The following is a 9668-nucleotide window of genomic DNA, read 5'->3' as shown; positions in this document are numbered from 1 at the left end:
TAAAAAGGTAAAGGTAAAGGACCCCTGACAGTTAAGTTCAGTCGCGAACGACTCTGGGGTTGTAGCTCTCATCTCGCTTTACTGGATGAGGGAGCCGACGTTTGTCCACAGACAGTTTTTCTGGGTCATGTGGGCAACATGACTAAGCCGCTTCTGGCGAAACCAGAGCAGCACACGGGAACACCGTTTACCTTCCTGCTGGAGCGGTACCTATTTGTCTACTTGCACTTTGACATGCTTTCAAACTGCTAGGTTGGCAGGAGCAGGGACTGAGCAACGGGAGCTCACCCCGTTGCGGGGATTCGAACCACCGACCTTCCCATCGGCAAGCCTTAGGTTCAGTGGTTTAGACCACAGTGCCACCCGCATCCCTATGCTGAGATTATGCAAGCACAAACCCAAGGGTGTTGATGCTACCAAATGAAGACATACTTGTTCCCCCAGGCTTGCCCTGACCTTTATTATTATTATTACCGGTCACTGTGATAGTTTTAGTGAATTTATTGTTGTTGTTAGATTCATTATGTTTTATTACTGTATGAAACATTTTGGTATTTCTCTAAACGCAAAGCAGTGTAGAAATACTTAAATAAATGAATGAATAACTGGAACCTTTTTCACCCCTGGTATTTTTTTTTTTAATGAAATACCAACTCCTTGTTAGCAATAGTGATACTAAGGCATTTCTGATATTTCCTTCAGGAATTTTTAAGGAATCTTTTAGGAAACCTGATAGCAATTCAGATACAAAATGTAAAAGGGGGATTAAATATCTCCCAGGGCACTGCAATGGCCCGGAGGAATATAAGAATTAATTTAGCAGTAATCTGTGCCTGGATATGAAACGGCTTCTCGGATATTCTATTAATCATGGTTTTGTCAAGTTACTATATTACCGAGGTCAAGAAAGACTATACATTGGTTCCAAAATATGTATTTGAGTATTCAGGGGCAACTATTTGAAACACAGCCTCTTTCCTGTGAGCCGTAACATAAGTAAGTCAATACAAATCAGTAGTGGGCAAACAAGATTGTATATATTAATAAGTAATAACAAAGAGCAATGTGGAAAATATTTCTATCCAAGTGCAGACAAGAGACATAAACGTGTGTCCAAAATGAACTGTGAAAAGAACGAATTTTGTTAAAGACTGTATCTGATTCACTATGGCTAATACATTCTGATGAATTAAATGCCTTGTTATTGCCTGATATGTAGGAACGAACTTCAAGTCCTTCGGAGGCAGAAGAGGACTTTGAAAGTGCTAATGGAGCTGGGAACCTTTGCATTGTTTCACCAGCACCTGTGTTGGATATATGTGGAACCTCCATCACATGTTATGTCCATACCTGAGGAGGTGGTAAGGCCATTGTCTGAACACAAAGCATCTGAGAACAGGGCAATTCTTTCAGGCAGGTTGCTTCTACTTCAAATGAGTAGTGGGCCTGAACTCAAGGGAAAACATAAAGGTGTCATCCCATGTTAAATGTGAGGGTTTTTAAAAATTATTTAGACTTCTTGTCTAGTGAGGCAATAAAAATAAAAAATAAAAAGCCTCTCACTTTCCAACCTGGCTTGTTCAAACTGTCAGGGCATCAGCTGCAGGCTGGTGGATCTGCTGTTCCATGCTTCTGCTGTTTAAGGATTGTTCATCAAGAAGAATAATCTCCTTACATAGACCATACTTGAAGGTATCCTGAAATTACAGATACATTAAAAACTGTGATATGGCGGGGGGATCCATCTTGCTCTGACTGATTTGAGCTATGTCAGCTAAGTCAAATGAGCACTTAACATTTCTCCAGATTAAATACTGAGTATCGAAACTTCAGGGACACGGGTGGCACTGTGGGTAAAACCTCAGTGCCTAGGACTTGCTGATCGCAAGGTCGGCGGTTTGAATCCCCGCGGCGGGGTGAGCTCCCGTCATTCGGTCCCAGCTCCTGCCCACCTAGCAGTTCAAAAGCATCCCTAAGTGCAAGTAGATAAATAGGTACGGCTTTATAGCGGGAAGGTAAATGGCATTTCCGTGTGCTGCGCTGGTGCAGGCTCGCCAGATGCCACTTCGTCACGCTGGCCACGTGACCCGGAAGTGTCTCTGGACAGCGCTGGCTCACGGCCTCTTAAGTGAGATGAGCGCACAACCCTAGAGTCGGACACAACTGGCCCGTACGGGCAAGGGTACCTTTTTATCGAAACTACAGATCCTGCATAGAAAAATAACTCAAAAGATTTTTATGAAACATGGCAATTTGAACTTGCTGGCTACAAATGGGAATGCAAAGGAAAATGAGGCTTAATGAAAAGCATATTTATAGATTTTTAAGGAAAGGGTTATGGCAGTTGCATTCTATAAGCGTTAGCAATGGTGTTGACAGATCCCATTGTCTTAAAAGCACATTGAAAGGACATTGCGTTCCCCAAGGAATCCTGGGAACTGTAGCCCTGAAACTACAGTTCCCAGGATTCTTTGCAGGAAACCACGTGCTTTGAATGTATGGAGTGGATATTTGCAGTTTTCTATTTGAGGATTACCTATTTGAATCGCTTTCTCTTAGGGGTTATTTCCCCCTCCTCATATATCTTTCGTTTATAGTTTTCAAAGCTGTTACCAAAAATTATAGCAATTAAAATTCATCTCAAACAACAGACAAAATATATTAACAACTTTCAGTATTTAGAAGTAACTATATAGACTTGCCTTTTTATTTATTGCATGGCCATTTGTGGCATTTTCTAAGGAACCTTCGGAGAAGGGGTAGCAGATGCCTACAAGCTATGACTCCTTCTAGACTTTCCCTCAACCAAGAGATCTTGGGTTGTGATAACCAACTTGCCCTCCCACTTTGTGATGCTGTTGCTAAACACCAGGTCTGTGTACAGTAAAACCTCTCTCATCAGTGATACTGCTTTTAAGGAACACCTCACGAATGAAGAAGACACCCTGGTGTTTATTATAGAATGGGAGGGATTGCAGCTGGGTCAGAGAGGAAGAGCAGGGATTTTTGCGTACTGACCAACAATCTCCCTGACTGAGCTGGTGGAGATGGTGTCGAGAATGGTGCTCTAACTTTATCATCCGTGTGGGGTCCAACTTATCTGGTCTGACACATATTATCAGTTGCTACACCTGGAGCTGGCAATTCTTTTTATATGCTCGCTTGCTGTAGCATTTCCTAGCCTGAGATACTTTGATATCAGTAGCTCATGCTCTGGTGACTTCGCATTTGGATTATTGGTATGCGCTCTACGTGGGGCTACCTTGGAGCTGGAGCTAGTGAAGAATTAATCTGCCATGTTCTGAACGGAGGCAGCAAGTAAGGAGAATGTAACATTGCCTCTTAAAGCACTCCACTGCCTACCGACCCTGATTCAAGTACCCTAAAGCTTTTTAGTTTTTTAAATGTGAAACTAGGATCCTAGCCTTCTCCTCTGTTCAGTTTTCTTAGTGTCTGTATGCTGCTGTTTTCAATACAAGTACACATACAACCCACTGGCACTTACGCATACCCCATTTTCGTGTGGCCATAAACTAGATAGATAGAGATAGATTAGATAGATAGATGATATAGATAGATAGATATAGATAGATATAGATAGATAGATAGATAGATAGATAGATAGATAGATAGATAGATGATAGATAGATAGATGATAGATAGATGATAGATAGATAGATAGATAGATAGAGGCATGCAGGTGTCATAGTGCCCACAATGTTCTGCCAAGATCCCCTCTGCCCCCTCCTGCCCCCATTTCAGGATTCAAAGCCTAAGCTTGAGGAAGCTGCCCCAGTTTCTCCTTTTATTAGTGTTGCCAGACTCCCAGAAATGACCTGAAGCCTCCAGGTTTGCTCCCCATCCAACGGAAGGGCATGGATCTCTAGGTGGGTGTCAGCAGCCAACTGCAGTTCTTAAGAATGGCAGGGTTGGGCCTCTTTTCACAGCTTCCAAGACAATTCGTGGTGAGGGGACTCATAGAAGGGCCTTCCCCAAAGTGGGGCTGCTGGGACTCTGGAATGATCTCCCCCTGGAGTTGCATCTGTCAGTGGCGTAGCGTGGGGGGTGCAGGGGGGGCCGGCCGCACCGGGCGCAACATCTGGGGGTTAGGGAAATCCACGGGTTAGGGGGCACAAATCCACGGGTTAGGGGGCGCAAATCCATGGGTTAGGGGGCGCAAATTACTTGCCTTGCCCCGGGTGCTGATAACCCACGCTACGCCACTGGCATCTGTCTCTTTGTTGGGATTTAGATGTCAGCAAAGACACTTCTGTTTGCCTAGGCTTTTTCAGTCTGATATGACAATGCTTGTATTGAATAGCAATGTGTGGATTATGTTTTTAATTATGGTTACTTTGTGAATATATTCATATTGTATTTGTTCTAATTTTGTTGTACAGCCACCTGGTCCTGTATGAGGAAGGGTGATTCCTAAAGGCAATCAATACTAAATAGTACTAGTAATAAAAATAAAAATATTTATCAGATTGCATTATTATTTATTTCATTTATGAACCACTTCCTATGAGGCATCCCTAAGTGGGTTTTATTATAATAAAAACATAAATAAAAGTGTTACATATATCAAAACAGTTAAAACGATTGCATATAGTAAAACCATTTAAACAGTACATACATTAAATCAATTCAAACTGAATTCATATACCAACAGGGATGAAGATCTCCATTTCAAAAGCTTTGTGAAAGAGGAATGTCTTTAACAGGCCCATAAAAGATACTACTGCAAAAGCCATTTTAAAATTGAGCCATTTATAATTTTAAAAATTGGAAGCATTATTATAGATTATAATTTGTTGAGATCTTTTGTTTGGCGAAATGTAGTGTAAATATAGCTAATTTCAGAGACAAGAAAACCCCGCATGTAGGGGTCAAACCAATTGGGGATATATTTTTGGGAACAACTGGGTGTGTATTGTATGTGTTTAATTTCCCTCAAACACATCAATCTCCATTCTGAAATTACCCCCCACTCCTGTATTCATTTAAACAGGGACATTTTCCACCCCTCCCCCAGAAACCCATGTCTGCAAGCATGAGAATGTCCTGGCTTTACACTTGCATGTTAATATCATGTTTCCTATGTCTGTGTACTAATCTTCACTTCTACATCATTCTCAAGAACTGATAAAGCTGCTCCGAGCATAAAAGTACTATAGACGTTACAAAAGTCAAGAATGCACACAAAGCTGTTCTTCTGATTCTGCAACACAGATATGCTTTTCCAAGGGCGCATGAAAGAACAGGTAAACAATTTCCTTTGGGAGCTCTGCTATAAAATGTTCTGCTTAAGGGTCCACTCAAGGCACTTTCCTGCGCTTGGTGTTCTGTTCAGTGTGTGTATTGAAATTCCTAAATGAAACAACAGCGTTGAAATTAATGTGCTGAGGTTATTATCTGGATTGGAAGGGAAGAAAGTTCACTGTTGAAGCAGCCTTTTGGAGCTGAAACAATACTGGCATTTTGCCAGATGCATTACCACAGAAAACTTTAAATGCTCATTGGGGTTCTTTGAAAAGCCGGGAGTCAGTGGGTAAAAAACAGAAACAGAGGAAGATTTACTACCATTGCCCTAAGTGTGAGACATAGTAGTTCTTAAATCTTTCTGGTTTTCTGAATAATCTCTCTTTTCGCTGGCTAACTTGATGACTATTGCTTCACTACAATTCTGGATCCTACCAATGTCAGTGAACACAATGCACATCTTATGGGCATCCTGCTTCTGTCCAAGCCTGTAATCTATGGAGTAAATTCATTTCACACAATTAAGTTTTTCATATGATTTCAGCTATTCCATGGTCATTCCAAAGCCCCAACAAGTGTCTGCCATTATGAATAGATCATTTTCTATTCATCTACAAGCCATTGAGGGAAGTTCACTGCTCTAAAAGCTTGACAAATGATAGCAGCAACACCAGCGGGTTGTGTGAGCTCATCCTTCCAAACCTTCAACAGCAGACAAGGGATAAAAGGAGATCACCATCACAGTGTCCTATAGACTGGATTAGATGCCTGGCTGATTTCAAATTTCTGCTAGCTGTAAACTCTGCAAGTAGAGTACAAAGATGCACTTGCAGGTGCAAGGCTTAATTAGGAATGCTGCAGAAGTAGGACAGGGACAGGAGGAAGGTCCAGATCTACTGCTAAATCTCTGGACGATTTGCCATAGATCTGTAAGGGTTTCTAACTCTCAGTTCCTTAGCTCTTGGCAGCAGCAACAACAAAGCCCTCTTTTCTTCTTAATCAAAGTTTCGGAAACAGAACTTCTGCTAATCAGGAGTAGACTATTGAAGAAAAATCTCATGTGTTCAGAGGCACCCTGTTACTGAATGGTGGGGTTTGGGTGTGTCATCCTTACGCTAGCTTTTTGGTATCTTCAAACCCAACAGGAAAAACTGTGATTGATGAAGTCTGAAGATTGTGGCTGTGCCTAATGGAGCTATATATGGGCCACTTTCGGAGGAAGGGTGGGGTATACATTCAATAATACTAATAATAAAAGTGAGCTTCGGGCTGGGAAACACTATCACTTTGCAATCAGGCTGTGGCTTACAGTTTATCTGCCTTCATGCCTGGATTGCTGGATTCTTAATAAGTAGTCTCTTGTGTCAACTGCAGCCTAGCAGTGAAGTCCAATGGATGTGTACTCAGACCTGGGGATGGAGGACAAATTTGATCCAGTTAGCATTTAAAGGTGAACCTCAATGAGACTTATCTTGGAATAACGGTGTATAGGACTCTAGAGTGAGAGCAAGTGTTTGCATGCTTAGGAGAAATCCACATTGAACACAGGCCCTCTTTGGGGTTATGATCCTCACAAGGTAAGGACAGCAGGGTGAGCATGCTAGCTTAGCCTCTTCTGCAGCATCAGCATGTCTGTCTCCACCACTCTCCATGGGCTGGTTAGAGGACAAATGTTTACAGCAGGGAGCCTGCTGTACTCATGTAGACCTCCCCAGCATGATTTAGAATAGGGATGGGAATGTTGTAGCCATTCAAATGTGGATAAACTACCATTCCCATCATCCCCAGCAACAAAGCCAATGGTCAGGAATGTTTGGCGTTCTGGTCCAACAGCATCTGGTGGGCCACAGGTTCCTCACCACTGATTTAGAACTTCAAATGATCATGCAAGAGCACGGCTGGCTCCTGGTCTCCAGCACTGTGACTCCACAGAGATAGTTGAGTTAACAAGCTTGTCCCTTCTCTAATTGCATGGGGAAGACCATGGGTAGGCAAACTAAGGCCCGGGGGCCGGATCCAGCCCAATCGCCTTCTAAATCCAACCCGCGGACGGTCCGGGAATCAGCGTGTTTTTACAAGAGTAGAATGTGTCCTTTTATTTAAAATGCATCTCTGGGTTAATTGTGCGGCATAGGATTTTGTTCATTCCCTTCCCCCCAAATATAGTCTGGCCCCCCACAAGGTTTGAGGGACAGTGGACCGGCCCCCTGCTGAAAAGGTTTGCAGAGCCCTGGAACCCTAACAGTCAAAATGTGATAGAGATAGACATCTTTCTGAATCAACGTGCATAAGATTGTAGTGCAGGATTGTCATCCTAGGCACACTTGCTTTAGGAATAAATGCCACTGAACTCGGTATGATTTACTTGTGAGTAAAATGCTTTGGCTTGTGCTGAAAGTGTAGAGGGAAAACATGGCATTAAGTTGCATGACTGCTGTAAACTAAACAGGGTTGCATATGACAAAGATAGGCATACAAAAATAAAACAATAAAATGACTTTCCTGTTGCCTTGTGCAAGGAGATAACTCTGAATTGTAGCATGCAGTCTATGCAATTATAATCTCACTTCAAATCAAAATAATGTAGGCAGCAGATGTGATGTTATTATGTTTGAATTACCCTTGAGAGAAGATAAAAGTATGGTCTCAGTATCAGTTGTGTACATATGGAGTAACTCTTGCAAACTCTATGTAGGTTTGTTTTTTGAGATGTGCAGCTTTAAAATTAGAAAGGAAATTTGGCCAAAGAACACAAAGTCAACATGTCTGAAACATGTTCTCCTAATTTTGCAATGCAATTCTCCAACCAAACAATGTGTACAAAAATGCATTATAATATGGGAATTTGATTACTCAAAAAGATAAGATGTCTTCCTAAGCTTCACAAGGTGTTAGTGTCCCTTCCACGAGAACATGCACAGCACCAATGAGGATGACAGGTCACCCTAAGACACCTTTCCAATAAAGAGTGGTATGAAACTATCTTTGGCACATTTTTCTCCCTGGTCCTTTCATATGCCTTCAGCTCAACTGTTCAACTTGGCACATCTCCATGCTAAGACAAAAGTGTGGTGGGTCCTCACCCGAGAGAAGTTGTTTCCAGATGATGCAGCCTTGACAACACACTCTGAGGAAGCTCTACAGGGGCTCAGCATCCATTTTGCCCAAGCCTGCAGGGAGTTCAGCCTTGACATCAGCCTGAAGAAGACCAACATTTTGGGTCAGGATGTCACCAGTACTCCATGCATCAGCATTCGTGACCACCTGTTTGAGGTGGTAGACAATGTTGTCTATCTGAATTCCACCATTACAAGCAACCTCTCAACCTCTTCATTGACGCTGAGCTGGACAAGCGTTTTGGCAAGGCAGCTACGGCAATGGCTCGTCTCTCCAAAAGGGTATGGGAGAATGTGATGCTAATGACCAGTACCAAGATGAAGGCCTACCATGCTTGTGTGTTGAGCACGCTGCTCTATGGAAGTGAGTCGTAGGCAACTTACAATTGCCAGGAGTAACATCTCAACGCCTTCCACATGCGTTGTGTCAGAAAGATTTTGGGTATCATGTGGCAGGACAGTGTCTCAAACAATGTGCTTTCCCAAGCCCACATTCCCAGCATGTTTGCACTCTTGTCTCAGCAACGTCTACACTGGCTTGGTCATGTCCACAGAATGGAAGATGGCAGGATCCCTAAGGATATGCTCTGTGGGAAGCGGGAAGCTTCAGGCCCATTGGCAGACCAACTCTGCATAACAAAGATGTCTGCAGACAAGACATGAAGGCTGGTAGCAACAACCCTGCCATGTGAGAATCCTTTGCAGAAGACTGCAGTGCCTGGAGACAGTCAGATTGTGTATCCACAGCAGTGACCAGAGGAAGAATGACCACCAGGAGGAGCGCAGAGAGAAGCAACACCATGGTGCATTTGCAGCAGCAGAAACAGACGCCTTCACTTGCCCCAGCTGGAACAAAACACGTATCTCCCATTTTGGGCTCTACAGCCACAGCAGGCGCTGTAACTCTCCAGTGGTTTGACTTCAAACCCAAAGGCGCATTCCTCCATTGCTTCCCAAGACAGACAGATTCCAACAACAAGTGATTACCATTAGTGGCATAAACATCTTAGGTTTTCAATCATATGTCCTTTCTACTTTTGTTTCTTTCATTGAAGTGTTCCCACAGTATTAGCATTAGTATTAGTGCATATATATTATAGCAACTGTCACATGATTAAAAGGTAAAATTGCCAGCAAAGCATGCCACAAGATTACCTAGCAAATGTTCTAATGCAAGGTCATTGTGAAGCCTGAAAGGTACTGGAGATTGTCCTGACTGCTTGTCCTGCAGTTGAACCTAACCAGAAGATTGCTGTGCGATTTGGACGAAAATATGCGATTTTCTCTACA

Source organism: Podarcis gaigeae, assembly GCF_964106915.1.
Source record: "Podarcis gaigeae genome assembly, chromosome: 9".
NCBI classification, from domain to species: Eukaryota; Metazoa; Chordata; class Lepidosauria; order Squamata; family Lacertidae; genus Podarcis; species Podarcis gaigeae.
Note: the sequence above shows the minus strand (reverse complement) of the source record.